Below are 15,934 nucleotides of genomic sequence, written 5' to 3' on the forward strand. Positions count from 1 at the left end.
AGCTTTGGTTCATTTCTGATACAGTTTGAGCTAGTCTAACGCTTGACATTATCCACTGTTGGAGATGGGATAAGGCCCACTTTGCCAGAAGCTGATACACAAACTTTAGTGAAATTGCACAAACTTGTCAAATTCCTCATCAGATCACATTATCTAGCTTCAGTCTCTTCCTGTAGACGAAGTGCTGAGAGATTAAGGTGAACATGCATGGGTATGAATCCCATACTTGATGTAATCTTCATCTCCAGATTTGAAAAGCTTAATTATCTTTTTCAGCCCAAGTGGTGATTATTTAAAGCATTATCTGTTCAAGAAAGCTGTTATCAAACTTTTTTAACAGGGTTAGATGTGTGGAAGTATTTCAATCTGGCAAAGGAAAATGCACTGATGTCATTTGACATGCTTGATGCCATCCTACATTGGGTGACATCTTCTTCCTCTTGAACACCTACACATAACAGATTTAGAATCTCTTCATTGCACTATCTTAGGGATATGAAAAAGGCAAGTTTGACTTTAGTCTTCTTTCTATTGAAGTCCCAGTTAAGCAAATAAACTGCCATACTGAGACTATGAAAAGAAGGCACTGCTGAGATTTGAACTCAGGATCTCCCATTTACGAAAAAGGGTCTCTAACCCACTAAGCCACAGCACCACTTTGCCTCATGATAAAAAAAGCAGCTTCCAATAGAGTGGCCCTCACATCATGTCCTTCAGTGTCCTCTAATGTCTAGAGACAGACTAATGAAAATTCATTCTGTGGTAAACCATTTTTTAGGGCTTCAATAGTGACACAAAATATAATCTTTATTAAATTACTGGTATTAAAACCCTGAGCTTTGGTTCATTTCTGATACAGCTTGAGCTAGTCTAACTCTTGACATTATCCAATGTCGGAGATGGGATAAGGACCACTTTGCCAGAAGCTGATACACAAACGTTAGTGAAATTGCACAGACTTGTCAAATTCCTCATCAGATCACATTACCTAGCTTCAGTCTTTTCCTGTAGACGAGGTGCTGAGAGGTTAAGGTGAACATGCATGGGTATGAATTCCATACTCGATGTAATCTTCATCTCCAGATTTGAAAATCTTAATTGTCTTTTTCAGCCCAAGTGGTGAATAGTTCAAGCATTATCTGTTCAAGAGAGCTGTTATCAAACTTTTTTAACAGGGTTAGATGTGTGGAAGTATTTCAATCTGGCAAAAGAAAATGCACTGTTGTCATTTGACGTGCTTGATGCCATCCTACATTGGGTGACATCTTCTTCCTCTTGAACACCTACACATAACAGATTTAGAATCTCTTCATGGCACTATCTTAGGGATATGAAAAAGGCAAGTTTGACTGTAGTCTTCTTACTATGAAAGTCCCAGTTAAGGAAATAAACTTCCATACTGAGACTATGAAAAGAAGGCACTGCTGAGATTTGAACTCAGGATCTCCTGTTTACGAGACAGGCGCTTTAACCCACTAAGCTACAGCACCACTTTGCCTCATGATAATAAAAAAAGCAGCTTCCAGTAGAGTGGCCCTCACATCATGTCCTTCTGTGTCCTCTAATGTCTAGAGACAGACTAATGAAAATTCATTCTGTGGTAAACCATTTTTTAGGGCTTCAATAGTGACACAAAATATAATCTTTTTTAAATTACTGGTATTAAAACCCTGAGCTTTGGTTCATTTCTGAAACAGTTTGAGCTAGTCTAACTCTTGACATTATCCAATGTCGGAGATGGGATAAGGCCCACTTTGCCAGAAGCTGATACACAAACTTTAGTGAAATTGCACAGACTTGTCAAATTCCTCATCAGATCACATTACCTAGTTTCAGTCTCTTCCTGTAGACGAGGTGCTGAGAGGTTAAGGTGAACATGCATGGGTATGAATCCCATATTTGATGTAAATTTCATCTCCAGATTTGAAAATCTTAATTATCTTTTTCAGCCCAAGTGGTGAATATTTCAAGCATTATCTGTTCAAGAAAGCTGTTATCAAACTTTTTTAACAGGGTTAGATGTGTGGAAGTATTTCAATCTGGCAAAGGAAAATGCACTGTTGTCATTTGACATGCTTGATGCCATCCTACATTGGGTGACATCTGCTTCCTTTTGAACACTTATACATAACAGATTTAGAATCTCTCCATTGCACTATCGAGCTGCCGAGTGGCTATGGCGTATGACTACTAATCCATTGTGCTCTGCATGCATGGTTTTTGAATCCCATACTTGTTGAAATAATCTTCATCTCCAATGTTGAAACTCTAAATTATCTTTTTCAGCCCAAGCAGTGAATATTTCAAGCATTTCCTGTTCAAGAAGGCTGCTATCAAACTTTTCTAACATTTCAATCTGGAAAAAGAAAACCCACTGTTTTCATTTGGCATGCTTGATGCCATCCTACATTGGCTGACATCTTCTTCCTTTTGAGTACTTAGACAACACAGATTTAGACAGTTTGAGCTAGTCTAAGGGGTGCTTCACACACAGCGAGCTCACTGCCGAGATCGCTGCTGAGTCACGCTTTTTGTGAAGCAGCAGTGACCTCATTAGCGATCTCGCTGTGTGTGACAATGAGCAGCGATCTGGCCCCTGCTGCGAGATCGCTGCTCGTTACACACAGCCCTGGTTCGTTTTCTTCAAAGCCGCTCTCCTGCTGTGACACACAGATCGCTGTGTGTGACAGCGAGAGAGCGACAAATGAAGCGAGCAGGGAGCAGGCGCCGGCGTCTGACAGCTGAGGTAAGCTTGTAACCAAGATAAACATCGGGTAACCAAGGTGGTTACCCGATATTTACCTTAGTTACCAGCCTCTGCAGCTCTCACGCTGCCTGTGCTGCCGGCTCCGGCTCTCTGCACATGTAGCTGCTGTACACATCGGGTTAATTAACCCGATGTGTACAGCAGCTAGGAGAGCAAGGAGCCAGCGCTAAGCGGTGTGCGCGGCTCCCTGCTCTCTGCACATGTAGCTGCATTACACATCGGGTTAATTAACCCGATGTGTACTGTAGCTAGGAGAGCAAGGAGCTCAGTGTGCGGCTCCCTGCTCCCTGCACACACAGCTGTGCGCTGGTAGCTAATGTAAACATCGGGTAACCATACCCGATGTTTACCTTAGTTACCAGTCTCAGCAGCTTCCAGACGGCGGCTCCGTGCAAGCGCAGCGTCGCTTGCACGTCGCTGCTGGCTGGAGGCTGTTCACTGGTCGTTGGTGAGATCTGCCTGTTTGACAGCTCACCAGCGACCATGTAGCGATGCAGCAGCGATCCTGACCAGGTCAGATCGCTGGTCGGATCGCTGCTGCATCGCTAAGTGTGAAGGTACCCTAACTCTTGACATTATCCACTGTCGGAGATGAGATAAGGCACACTTTGCCAGCAGCTGATACACAAACTTTAGTGAAATTGCACAGACTTGTCAAATTCCTCATCAGATCACATTACCTAGCTTCAGTCTTTTCCTGTAGACGAGGTGCTGAGAGGTTAAGGTGAACATGCATGGGTCCGAATCCCATACTCGTTGATGTAATCTTCATCTCCAGATTTGAAAATCTTAATTATCTTTTTCAGCCCAAGTGGTGAATATTTAAAGCATTATCTGTTCAAGAAAGCTGTTATCAAACTTTTTTAACAGGGTTAGATGTGTGGAAGTATTTCAATCTGGCAAAGGAAAATGCACTGATGTCATTTGACATGCTTGATGCCATCCTACATTGGGTGACATCTTCTTCCTCTTGAACACTTATACATAACAGATTTAGAATCTCTTCATTGCACTATCCTAGGGATATGAAAAAGGCAAGTTTGACTGTAGTCTTCTTACTATGAAAGTCCCAGTTAAGGAAATAAACTTCCATACTGAGACTATGAAAAGAAGGCACTGCTGAGATGTGAACTCAGGATCTCCTGTTTACGAGACAGGCGCTTTAACCCACTAAGCTACAGCACCACTTTGCCTCATGATAATAAAAAAAGCAGCTTCCAGTAGAGTGGCCCTCACATCATGTCCTTCTGTGTCCTCTAATGTCTAGAGACAGACTAATGAAAATTCATTCTGTGGTAAACCATTTTTTAGGGCTTCAATAGTGACACAAAATATAATCTTTTTTAAATTACTGGTATTAAAACCCTGAGCTTTGGTTAATTTCTGAAACAGTTTGAGCTAGTCTAACTCTTGACATTATCCAATGTCGGAGATGGGATAAGGCCCACTTTGCCAGAAGCTGATACACAAACTTTAGTGAAATTGCACAGACTTGTCAAATTCCTCATCAGATCACATTACCTAGTTTCAGTCTCTTCCTGTAGACGAGGTGCTGAGAGGTTAAGGTGAACATGCATGGGTATGAATCCCATATTTGATGTAAATTTCATCTCCAGATTTGAAAATCTTAATTATCTTTTTCAGCCCAAGTGGTGAATATTTCAAGCATTATCTGTTCAAGAAAGCTGTTATCAAACTTTTTTAACAGGGTTAGATGTGTGGAAGTATTTCAATCTGGCAAAGGAAAATGCACTGTTGTCATTTGACATGCTTGATGCCATCCTACATTGGGTGACATCTGCTTCCTTTTGAACACTTATACATAACAGATTTAGAATCTCTCCATTGCACTATCGAGCTGCCGAGTGGCTATGGCGTATGACTACTAATCCATTGTGCTCTGCATGCATGGTTTTTGAATCCCATACTTGTTGAAATAATCTTCATCTCCAATGTTGAAACTCTAAATTATCTTTTTCAGCCCAAGCAGTGAATATTTCAAGCATTTCCTGTTCAAGAAGGCTGCTATCAAACTTTTCTAACATTTCAATCTGGAAAAAGAAAACCCACTGTTTTCATTTGGCATGCTTGATGCCATCCTACATTGGCTGACATCTTCTTCCTTTTGAGTACTTAGACAACACAGATTTAGACAGTTTGAGCTAGTCTAAGGGGTGCTTCACACACAGCGAGCTCACTGCCGAGATCGCTGCTGAGTCACGCTTTTTGTGAAGCAGCAGTGACCTCATTAGCGATCTCGCTGTGTGTGACAATGAGCAGCGATCTGGCCCCTGCTGCGAGATCGCTGCTCGTTACACACAGCCCTGGTTCGTTTTCTTCAAAGCCGCTCTCCTGCTGTGACACACAGATCGCTGTGTGTGACAGCGAGAGAGCGACAAATGAAGCGAGCAGGGAGCAGGCGCCGGTGTCTGACAGCTGAGGTAAGCTTGTAACCAAGATAAACATCGGGTAACCAAGGTGGTTACCCGATATTTACCTTAGTTACCAGCCTCTGCAGCTCTCACGCTGCCTGTGCTGCCGGCTCCGGCTCTCTGCACATGTAGCTGCTGTACACATCGGGTTAATTAACCCGATGTGTACAGCAGCTAGGAGAGCAAGGAGCCAGCGCTAAGCGGTGTGCGCAGCTCCCTGCTCTCTGCACATGTAGCTGCATTACACATCGGGTTAATTAACCCGATGTGTACTGTAGCTAGGAGAGCAAGGAGCTCAGTGCGCGGCTCCCTGCTCCCTGCACACACAGCTGTGCGCTGGTAACTAATGTAAACATCGGGTAACCATACCCGATGTTTACCTTAATTACCAGTCTCAGCAGCTTCCAGACGGCGGCTCCGTGCAAGCGCAGCGTCGCTTGCACGTCGCTGCTGGCTGGAGGCTGTTCACTGGTCGTTGGTGAGATCTGCCTGTTTGACAGCTCACCAGCGACCATGTAGCGATGCAGCAGCGATCCTGACCAGGTCAGATCGCTGGTCGGATCGCTGCTGCATCGCTAAGTGTGAAGGTACCCTAACTCTTGACATTATCCACTGTCGGAGATGAGATAAGGCACACTTTGCCAGCAGCTGATACACAAACTTTAGTGAAATTGCACAGACTTGTCAAATTCCTCATCAGATCACATTACCTAGCTTCAGTCTTTTCCTGTAGACGAGGTGCTGAGAGGTTAAGGTGAACATGCATGGGTCCGAATCCCATACTCGTTGATGTAATCTTCATCTCCAGATTTGAAAATCTTAATTATCTTTTTCAGCCCAAGTGGTGAATATTTAAAGCATTATCTGTTCAAGAAAGCTGTTATCAAACTTTTTTAACAGGGTTAGATGTGTGGAAGTATTTCAATCTGGCAAAGGAAAATGCACTGATGTCATTTGACATGCTTGATGCCATCCTACATTGGGTGACATCTTCTTCCTCTTGAACACTTATACATAACAGATTTAGAATCTCTTCATTGCACTATCTTAGGGATATGAAAAAGGCAAGTTTGACTGTAGTCTTCTTACTATGAAAGTCCCAGTTAAGGAAATAAACTTCCATACTGAGACTATGAAAAGAAGGCACTGCTGAGATGTGAACTCAGGATCTCCTGTTTACGAGACAGGCGCTTTAACCCACTAAGCTACAGCACCACTTTGCCTCATGATAATAAAAAAAGCAGCTTCCAGTAGAGTGGCCCTCACATCATGTCCTTCTGTGTCCTCTAATGTCTAGAGACAGACTAATGAAAATTCATTCTGTGGTAAACCATTTTTTAGGGCTTCAATAGTGACACAAAATATAATCTTTTTTAAATTACTGGTATTAAAACCCTGAGCTTTGGTTAATTTCTGAAACAGTTTGAGCTAGTCTAACTCTTGACATTATCCAATGTCGGAGATGGGATAAGGCCCACTTTGCCAGAAGCTGATACACAAACTTTAGTGAAATTGCACAGACTTGTCAAATTCCTCATCAGATCACATTACCTAGTTTCAGTCTCTTCCTGTAGACGAGGTGCTGAGAGGTTAAGGTGAACATGCATGGGTATGAATCCCATATTTGATGTAAATTTCATCTCCAGATTTGAAAATCTTAATTATCTTTTTCAGCCCAAGTGGTGAATATTTCAAGCATTATCTGTTCAAGAAAGCTGTTATCAAACTTTTTTAACAGGGTTAGATGTGTGGAAGTATTTCAATCTGGCAAAGGAAAATGCACTGTTGTCATTTGACATGCTTGATGCCATCCTACATTGGGTGACATCTGCTTCCTTTTGAACACTTATACATAACAGATTTAGAATCTCTCCATTGCACTATCGAGCTGCCGAGTGGCTATGGCGTATGACTACTAATCCATTGTGCTCTGCATGCATGGTTTTTGAATCCCATACTTGTTGAAATAATCTTCATCTCCAATGTTGAAACTCTAAATTATCTTTTTCAGCCCAAGCAGTGAATATTTCAAGCATTTCCTGTTCAAGAAGGCTGCTATCAAACTTTTCTAACATTTCAATCTGGAAAAAGAAAACCCACCGTTTTCATTTGGCATGCTTGATGCCATCCTACATTGGCTGACATCTTCTTCCTTTTGAGTACTTAGACAACACAGATTTAGACAGTTTGAGCTAGTCTAAGGGGTGCTTCACACACAGCGAGCTCACTGCCGAGATCGCTGCTGAGTCACGCTTTTTGTGAAGCAGCAGTGACCTCATTAGCGATCTCGCTGTGTGTGACAATGAGCAGCGATCTGGCCCCTGCTGCGAGATCGCTGCTCGTTACACACAGCCCTGGTTCGTTTTCTTCAAAGCCGCTCTCCTGCTGTGACACACAGATCGCTGTGTGTGACAGCGAGAGAGCGACAAATGAAGCGAGCAGGGAGCAGGCGCCGGCGTCTGACAGCTGAGGTAAGCTTGTAACCAAGATAAACATCGGGTAACCAAGGTGGTTACCCGATATTTACCTTAGTTACCAGCCTCTGCAGCTCTCACGCTGCCTGTGCTGCCGGCTCCGGCTCTCTGCACATGTAGCTGCTGTACACATCGGGTTAATTAACCCGATGTGTACAGCAGCTAGGAGAGCAAGGAGCCAGCGCTAAGCGGTGTGCGCAGCTCCCTGCTCTCTGCACATGTAGCTGCATTACACATCGGGTTAATTAACCCGATGTGTACTGTAGCTAGGAGAGCAAGGAGCTCAGTGCGCGGCTCCCTGCTCCCTGCACACACAGCTGTGCGCTGGTAACTAATGTAAACATCGGGTAACCATACCCGATGTTTACCTTAATTACCAGTCTCAGCAGCTTCCAGACGGCGGCTCCGTGCAAGCGCAGCGTCGCTTGCACGTCGCTGCTGGCTGGAGGCTGTTCACTGGTCGTTGGTGAGATCTGCCTGTTTGACAGCTCACCAGCGACCATGTAGCGATGCAGCAGCGATCCTGACCAGGTCAGATCGCTGGTCGGATCGCTGCTGCATCGCTAAGTGTGAAGGTACCCTAACTCTTGACATTATCCACTGTCGGAGATGAGATAAGGCACACTTTGCCAGCAGCTGATACACAAACTTTAGTGAAATTGCACAGACTTGTCAAATTCCTCATCAGATCACATTACCTAGCTTCAGTCTTTTCCTGTAGACGAGGTGCTGAGAGGTTAAGGTGAACATGCATGGGTCCGAATCCCATACTCGTTGATGTAATCTTCATCTCCAGATTTGAAAATCTTAATTATCTTTTTCAGCCCAAGTGGTGAATATTTAAAGCATTATCTGTTCAAGAAAGCTGTTATCAAACTTTTTTAACAGGGTTAGATGTGTGGAAGTATTTCAATCTGGCAAAGGAAAATGCACTGATGTCATTTGACATGCTTGATGCCATCCTACATTGGGTGACATCTTCTTCCTTTTGAACACTTATACATAACAGATTTAGAATCTCTTCATTGCACTATCTTAGGGATATGAAAAAGGCAAGTTTGACTGTAGTCTTCTTACTATGAAAGTCCCAGTTAAGGAAATAAACCTCCATACTGAGACTATGAAAAGAAGGCACTGCTGAGATTTGAACTCAGGATCTCCTGTTTACGAGACAGGCGCTTTAACCCACTAAGCTACAGCACCACTTTGCCTCATGATAATAAAAAAAGCAGCTTCCAGTAGAGTGGCCCTCACATCATGTCCTTCTGTGTCCTCTAATGTCTAGAGACAGACTAATGAAAATTCATTCTGTGGTAAACCATTTTTTAGGGCTTCAATAGTGACACAAAATATAATCTTTTTTAAATTACTGGTATTAAAACCCTGAGCTTTGGTTCATTTCTGAAACAGTTTGAGCTAGTCTAACTCTTGACATTATCCAATGTCGGAGATGGGATAAGGCCCACTTTGCCAGAAGCTGATACACAAACTTTAGTGAAATTGCACAGACTTGTCAAATTCCTCATCAGATCACATTACCTAGTTTCAGTCTCTTCCTGTAGATGAGGTGCTGAGAGGTTAAGGTGAACATGCATGGGTATGAATCCCATAGTTGATGTAAATTTCATCTCCAGATTTGAAAATCTTAATTATCTTTTTCAGCCCAAGTGGTGAATATTTCAAGCATTATCTGTTCAAGAAAGCTGTTATCAAACTTTTTTAACAGGGTTAGATGTGTGGAAGTATTTCAATCTGGCAAAGGAAAATGCACTGTTGTCATTTGACATGCTTGATGCCATCCTACATTGGGTGACATCTGCTTCCTTTTGAACACTTATACATAACAGATTTAGAATCTCTCCATTGCACTATCGAGCTGCCGAGTGGCTATGGCGTATGACTACTAATCCATTGTGCTCTGCATGCATGGTTTTTGAATCCCATACTTGTTGAAATAATCTTCATCTCCAATGTTGAAACTCTAAATTATCTTTTTCAGCCCAAGCAGTGAATATTTCAAGCATTTCCTGTTCAAGAAGGCTGCTATCAAACTTTTCTAACATTTCAATCTGGAAAAAGAAAACCCACTGTTTTCATTTGGCATGCTTGATGCCATCCTACATTGGCTGACATCTTCTTCCTTTTGAGTACTTAGACAACACAGATTTAGAATCTCTCCATTGCACTATCGAGCTGCCGAGTGGCTATGGCGTATGACTACTAATCCATTGTGCTCTGCATGCATGGTTTTTTAATCCCATACTTGTTGAAATAATCTTCATCTCCAATGTTGAAAGTCTAAATTATCTTTTTCAGCCCAAGCAGTGAGTATTTCCAGCATTTCCTGTTCAAGAAGGCTGCTATCAAACTTTTCTAACATTTCAATCTGGAAAAAGGAAACCCACTGTTTTCATTTGGCATGCTTGATGCCATCCTACATTGGCTGACATCTTCTTCCTTTTGAGTACTTAGACAACACAGATTTAGAATCTCTCCATTGCACTATCTAAGGAAGGGATATGAGAAAGACAAGTTTGACTTTATAGTATTTTTACAAGGAAAGTACACTGTTAAACATAGAAACTTCAGTACTGAGGCAATGAAAAGAAGGCACTGCTAAGTTTCGAACTCAGGATCTCCTGTTTACGAGGCAGGCGCTTTAACCAACTAAGCCACAGCACCACTTTGTGTAAGAGTAGAAAAGCACTACTGGTAGAGTCGCCCTCACCTCATGTCTTTCAGTGTCCTTGAATGTCTAGAGATAGACGACTTATGCAAATTCTTTCTTTACTGGACTAATTTTTAGGGCTTCAATAGTGACAAAAAATACAATCTTTATTGAATTACTGATATTAAAACCCTAAACTTTGGTTAATCTCTGATAAAGTTTGAGCTTGTCCAACTCTTGACATAATCCACTGTTGTAGATATGATAAGAGCCACTTTGCCAGAAGCTCATACACAATCTTTAGTGAAATTGCACAGACTTGTCAAAATCCTCAATAGATCACATCATCTGGCTACAGATTCTTCCTGTAGACGAGCTGCTGAGTGGTTATGGCGTATGACTACTAATCCATTGTGCTCTGCATGCATGGTTTTTGAATCCCATACTTGTTAAAGTAATCTTCATCTCCAATGTTGAAACTCTAAATTATCTTTTTCAGCCCAAGCAGTGAATATTTCCAGCATTTCCTGTTCAAGAAGGCTGCTATCAAACTTTTCTAACATTTCAGTCTGGCAAAAGTAAACCCACTGTTTTCATTTGGCATGATTGATGCCATCCTACATTGGCTGACATCTTCTTCCTTTTGAGTACTTAGACAACACAGATTTAGAATCTCTCCATTGCACTATCTAAGGAAGGGATATGAGAAAGACAAGTTTGACTTTATAGTATTTTTAAAAGGAAAGTACATTGTTTAAGATAGAAACCTCTGTAAGAGGCTATGAAAAGAAGGCACTGCTGAGATTCGATCTCAGGATCTCCTGTTTACAAGACAGGCGCTTTAACCAACTAAGCCACAGCACCATTTTGTGTAAGAGTAGAAAAGCACTACTGGTAGAGTCACCCTCACCTCATGTCTTTCAGTTTTCTTGAATGTCTAGAGATAGACGACTAATGCAAATTCTTTCTTTACTGGACTAATTTTTAGGGCTTCAATAGTGACAAAAAATACAATCTTTATTGAATTACTGATATTAAAACCCTAAACTTTGGTTAATCTCTGATAAAGTTTGAGCTTGTCCAACTCTTGACATAATCCACTGTTGTAGATATGATAAGAGCCACTTTGCCAGAAGCTCATACACAATCTTTAGTGAAATTGCACAGACTTGTCAAAATCCTCATTAGATCACATCATCTGGCTACAGACTCTTCCTGTAGACGAGCTGCCGAGTGGTTATGGCGTATGACTACTAATCCATTGTGCTCTGCATGCATGGTTTTTGAATCCCATACTTGTTGAAGTTACCTTCATCTCCAATGTTGAAACTCTAAATTATCTTTTTCAGCCCAAACAGTGAGTATTTCCAGCATTTCCTGTTCAAGAAGGCTGCTATCAAACTTTTCTAACATTTCATTAAGGAATAACGTTTGGAACTCCATTCTATGTCTGAACTGGGTGCAAAAAACCTAAAAAACATCACTATGGGGAGATAAGGTATGCACACCAGTGACTATGGAAGGGGAATACATGGAATAGCAGAAACTGCTGTGTGAATACTGACATGAAAAATTCAATAGCTATTTGTAAGAATGAAATGTGAAAAATGGAACCTTCATTACTGCCATGAATATATGAATAAAGAGAAATTTAGCTACTGAATTGATCAATGCAGAAGAGCCCCAACACTACGCCAAAGTATTTCTCTACGTTGGGGTCCCTAGCTTGTGTGTGTCCTCTCATGCAGTTAAAAAACTTACCGTGTATGGGACGCTGAGACCCAGGCTATATATGCGTATAATGTGGATTGGCAATAGGTGTGTATGGGGAGGGTTCACAAACGAAAAACTACTAACATTAAGGAATAACGTTTGGAACTCCATTCTATGTCTGAACTGGGTGCAAAAAACCTAAAAAACATCACTATGGGGAGATAAGGTATGCACACCAGTGACTATGGAAGGGGAATACATGGAATAGCAGAAACTGCTGTGTGAATACTGACATGAAAAATTCAATAGCTATTTGTAAGAATGAAATGTGAAAAATGGAACCTGCATTACTGCCATGAATATATGAATAAAGAGAAATTTAGCTACTGAATTGATCAATGCAGAAGAGCCCCAACACTACGCCAAAGTATTTCTCTACGTTGGGGTCCCTAGCTTGTGTGTGTCCTCTCATGCAGTTAAAAAACTTACCGTGTATGGGACGCTGAGACCCAGGCTATATATGCGTATAATGTGGATTGGCAATAGGTGTGTATGGGGAGGGTTCACAAACGAAAAACTACTAACATTAAGGAATAACGTTTGGAACTCCATTCTATGTCTGAACTGGGTGCAAAAAACCTAAAAAACATCACTATGGGGAGATAAGGTATGCACACCAGTGACTATGGAAGGGGAATACATGGAATAGCAGAAACTGCTGTGTGAATACTGACATGAAAAATTCAATAGCTATTTGTAAGAATGAAATGTGAAAAATGGAACCTGCATTACTGCCATGAATATATGAATAAAGAGAAATTTAGCTACTGAATTGATCAATGCAGAAGAGCCCCAACACTACGCCAAAGTATTTCTCTACGTTGGGGTCCCTAGCTTGTGTGTGTCCTCTCATGCAGTTAAAAAACTTACCGTGTATGGGACGCTGAGACCCAGGCTATATATGCGTATAATGTGGATTGGCAATAGGTGTGTATGGGGAGGGTTCACAAACGAAAAACTACTAACATTAAGGAATAACGTTTGGAACTCCATTCTATGTCTGAACTGGGTGCAAAAAACCTAAGAAACATCACTATGGGGAGATAAGGTATGCACACCAGTGACTATGGAAGGGGAATACATGGAATAGCAGAAACTGCTGTGTGAATACTGACATGAAAAATTCAATAGCTATTTGTAAGAATGAAATGTGAAAAATGGAACCTGCATTACTGCCATGAATATATGAATAAAGAGAAATTTAGCTACTGAATTGATCAATGCAGAAGAGCCCCAACACTACGCCAAAGTATTTCTCTACGTTGGGGTCCCTAGCTTGTGTGTGTCCTCTCATGCAGTTAAAAAACTTACCGTGTATGGGACGCTGAGACCCAGGCTATATATGCGTATAATGTGGATTGGCAATAGGTGTGTATGGGGAGGGTTCACAAACGAAAAACTACTAACATTAAGGAATAACGTTTGGAACTCCATTCTATGTCTGAACTGGGTGCAAAAAACCTAAAAAACATCACTATGGGGAGATAAGGTATGCACACCAGTGACTATGGAAGGGGAATACATGGAATAGCAGAAACTGCTGTGTGAATACTGACATGAAAAATTCAATAGCTATTTGTAAGAATGAAATGTGAAAAATGGAACCTGCATTACTGCCATGAATATATGAATAAAGAGAAATTTAGCTACTGAATTGATCAATGCAGAAGAGCCCCAACACTACGCCAAAGTATTTCTCTACGTTGGGGTCCCTAGCTTGTGTGTGTCCTCTCATGCAGTTAAAAAACTTACCGTGTATGGGACGCTGAGACCCAGGCTATATATGCGTATAATGTGGATTGGCAATAGGTGTGTATGGGGAGGGTTCACAAACGAAAAACTACTAACATTAAGGAATAACGTTTGGAACTCCATTCTATGTCTGAACTGGGTGCAAAAAACCTAAAAAACATCACTATGGGGAGATAAGGTATGCACACCAGTGACTATGGAAGGGGAATACATGGAATAGCAGAAACTGCTGTGTGAATACTGACATGAAAAATTCAATAGCTATTTGTAAGAATGAAATGTGAAAAATGGAACCTGCATTACTGCCATGAATATATGAATAAAGAGAAATTTAGCTACTGAATTGATCAATGCAGAAGAGCCCCAACACTACGCCAAAGTATTTCTCTACGTTGGGGTCCCTAGCTTGTGTGTGTCCTCTCATGCAGTTAAAAAACTTACCGTGTATGGGACGCTGAGACCCAGGCTATATATGCGTATAATGTGGATTGGCAATAGGTGTGTATGGGGAGGGTTCACAAACGAAAAACTACTAACATTAAGGAATAACGTTTGGAACTCCATTCTATGTCTGAACTGGGTGCAAAAAACCTAAAAAACATCACTATGGGGAGATAAGGTATGCACACCAGTGACTATGGAAGGGGAATACATGGAATAGCAGAAACTGCTGTGTGAATACTGACATGAAAAATTCAATAGCTATTTGTAAGAATGAAATGTGAAAAATGGAACCTGCATTACTGCCATGAATATATGAATAAAGAGAAATTTAGCTACTGAATTGATCAATGCAGAAGAGCCCCAACACTACGCCAAAGTATTTCTCTACGTTGGGGTCCCTAGCTTGTGTGTGTCCTCTCATGCAGTTAAAAAACTTACCGTGTATGGGACGCTGAGACCCAGGCTATATATGCGTATAATGTGGATTGGCAATAGGTGTGTATGGGGAGGGTTCACAAACGAAAAACTACTAACATTAAGGAATAACGTTTGGAACTCCATTCTATGTCTGAACTGGGTGCAAAAAACCTAAAAAACATCACTATGGGGAGATAAGGTATGCACACCAGTGACTATGGAAGGGGAATACATGGAATAGCAGAAACTGCTGTGTGAATACTGACATGAAAAATTCAATAGCTATTTGTAAGAATGAAATGTGAAAAATGGAACCTGCATTACTGCCATGAATATATGAATAAAGAGAAATTTAGCTACTGAATTGATCAATGCAGAAGAGCCCCAACACTACGCCAAAGTATTTCTCTACGTTGGGGTCCCTAGCTTGTGTGTGTCCTCTCATGCAGTTAAAAAACTTACCGTGTATGGGACGCTGAGACCCAGGCTATATATGCGTATAATGTGGATTGGCATACGCATATATAGCCTGGGTCTCAGCGTCCCATACACGGTAAGTTTTTTAACTGCATGAGAGGACACACACAAGCTAGGGACCCCAACGTAGAGAAATACTTTGGCGTAGTGTTGGGGCTCTTCTGCATTGATCAATTCAGTAGCTAAATTTCTCTTTATTCATATATTCATGGCAGTAATGCAGGTTCCATTTTTCACATTTCATTCTTACAAATAGCTATTGAATTTTTCATGTCAGTATTCACACAGCAGTTTCTGCTATTCCATGTATTCCCCTTCCATAGTCACTGGTGTGCATACCTTATCTCCCCATAGTGATGTTTTTTAGGTTTTTTGCACCCAGTTCAGACATAGAATGGAGTTCCAAACGTTATTCCTTAATGTTAGTAGTTTTTCGTTTGTGAACCCTCCCCATACACACCTATTGCCAATCCACATTATACGCATATATAGCCTGGGTCTCAGCGTCCCATACACGGTAAGTTTTTTAACTGCATGAGAGGACACACACAAGCTAGGGACCCCAACGTAGAGAAATACTTTGGCGTAGTGTTGGGGCTCTTCTGCATTGATCAATTCAGTAGCTAAATTTCTCTTTATTCATATATTCATGGCAGTAATGCAGGTTCCATTTTTCACATTTCATTCTTACAAATAGCTATTGAATTTTTCATGTCAGTATTCACACAGC

At 41.4% G+C, this 15,934-nt stretch overlaps 5 non-coding genes across 5 annotated transcripts; all 5 read right to left on the reverse strand.

Moving 5' to 3' along the window:
* Nucleotides 1-1,416: 1,416 nt before the first annotated feature.
* TRNAT-CGU (transfer RNA threonine (anticodon CGU)) lies at nucleotides 1,417-1,490 on the reverse strand. Its single transcript has one exon. It is a non-coding gene; the product is annotated as a tRNA-Thr (tRNA).
* Nucleotides 1,491-3,878: 2,388 nt separating this feature from the next.
* On the reverse strand, nucleotides 3,879-3,952 carry TRNAT-CGU (transfer RNA threonine (anticodon CGU)). The gene has a single exon. It is a non-coding gene; the product is annotated as a tRNA-Thr (tRNA).
* Nucleotides 3,953-6,340: 2,388 nt separating this feature from the next.
* TRNAT-CGU (transfer RNA threonine (anticodon CGU)) lies at nucleotides 6,341-6,414 on the reverse strand. The gene has a single exon. It is a non-coding gene; the product is annotated as a tRNA-Thr (tRNA).
* Nucleotides 6,415-8,802: 2,388 nt separating this feature from the next.
* TRNAT-CGU (transfer RNA threonine (anticodon CGU)) lies at nucleotides 8,803-8,876 on the reverse strand. The gene has a single exon. It is a non-coding gene; the product is annotated as a tRNA-Thr (tRNA).
* A 1,405-nt stretch (nucleotides 8,877-10,281) lies between these two features.
* Nucleotides 10,282-10,355, reverse strand: TRNAT-CGU (transfer RNA threonine (anticodon CGU)). The gene has a single exon. It is a non-coding gene; the product is annotated as a tRNA-Thr (tRNA).
* Between the last annotated feature and the right edge of the window lie 5,579 nt (nucleotides 10,356-15,934).

The sequence above is a fragment of the Anomaloglossus baeobatrachus genome, chromosome 7 (genome assembly GCF_048569485.1).
Source record: "Anomaloglossus baeobatrachus isolate aAnoBae1 chromosome 7, aAnoBae1.hap1, whole genome shotgun sequence".
NCBI lineage: Eukaryota > Metazoa > Chordata > Amphibia > Anura > Aromobatidae > Anomaloglossus > Anomaloglossus baeobatrachus.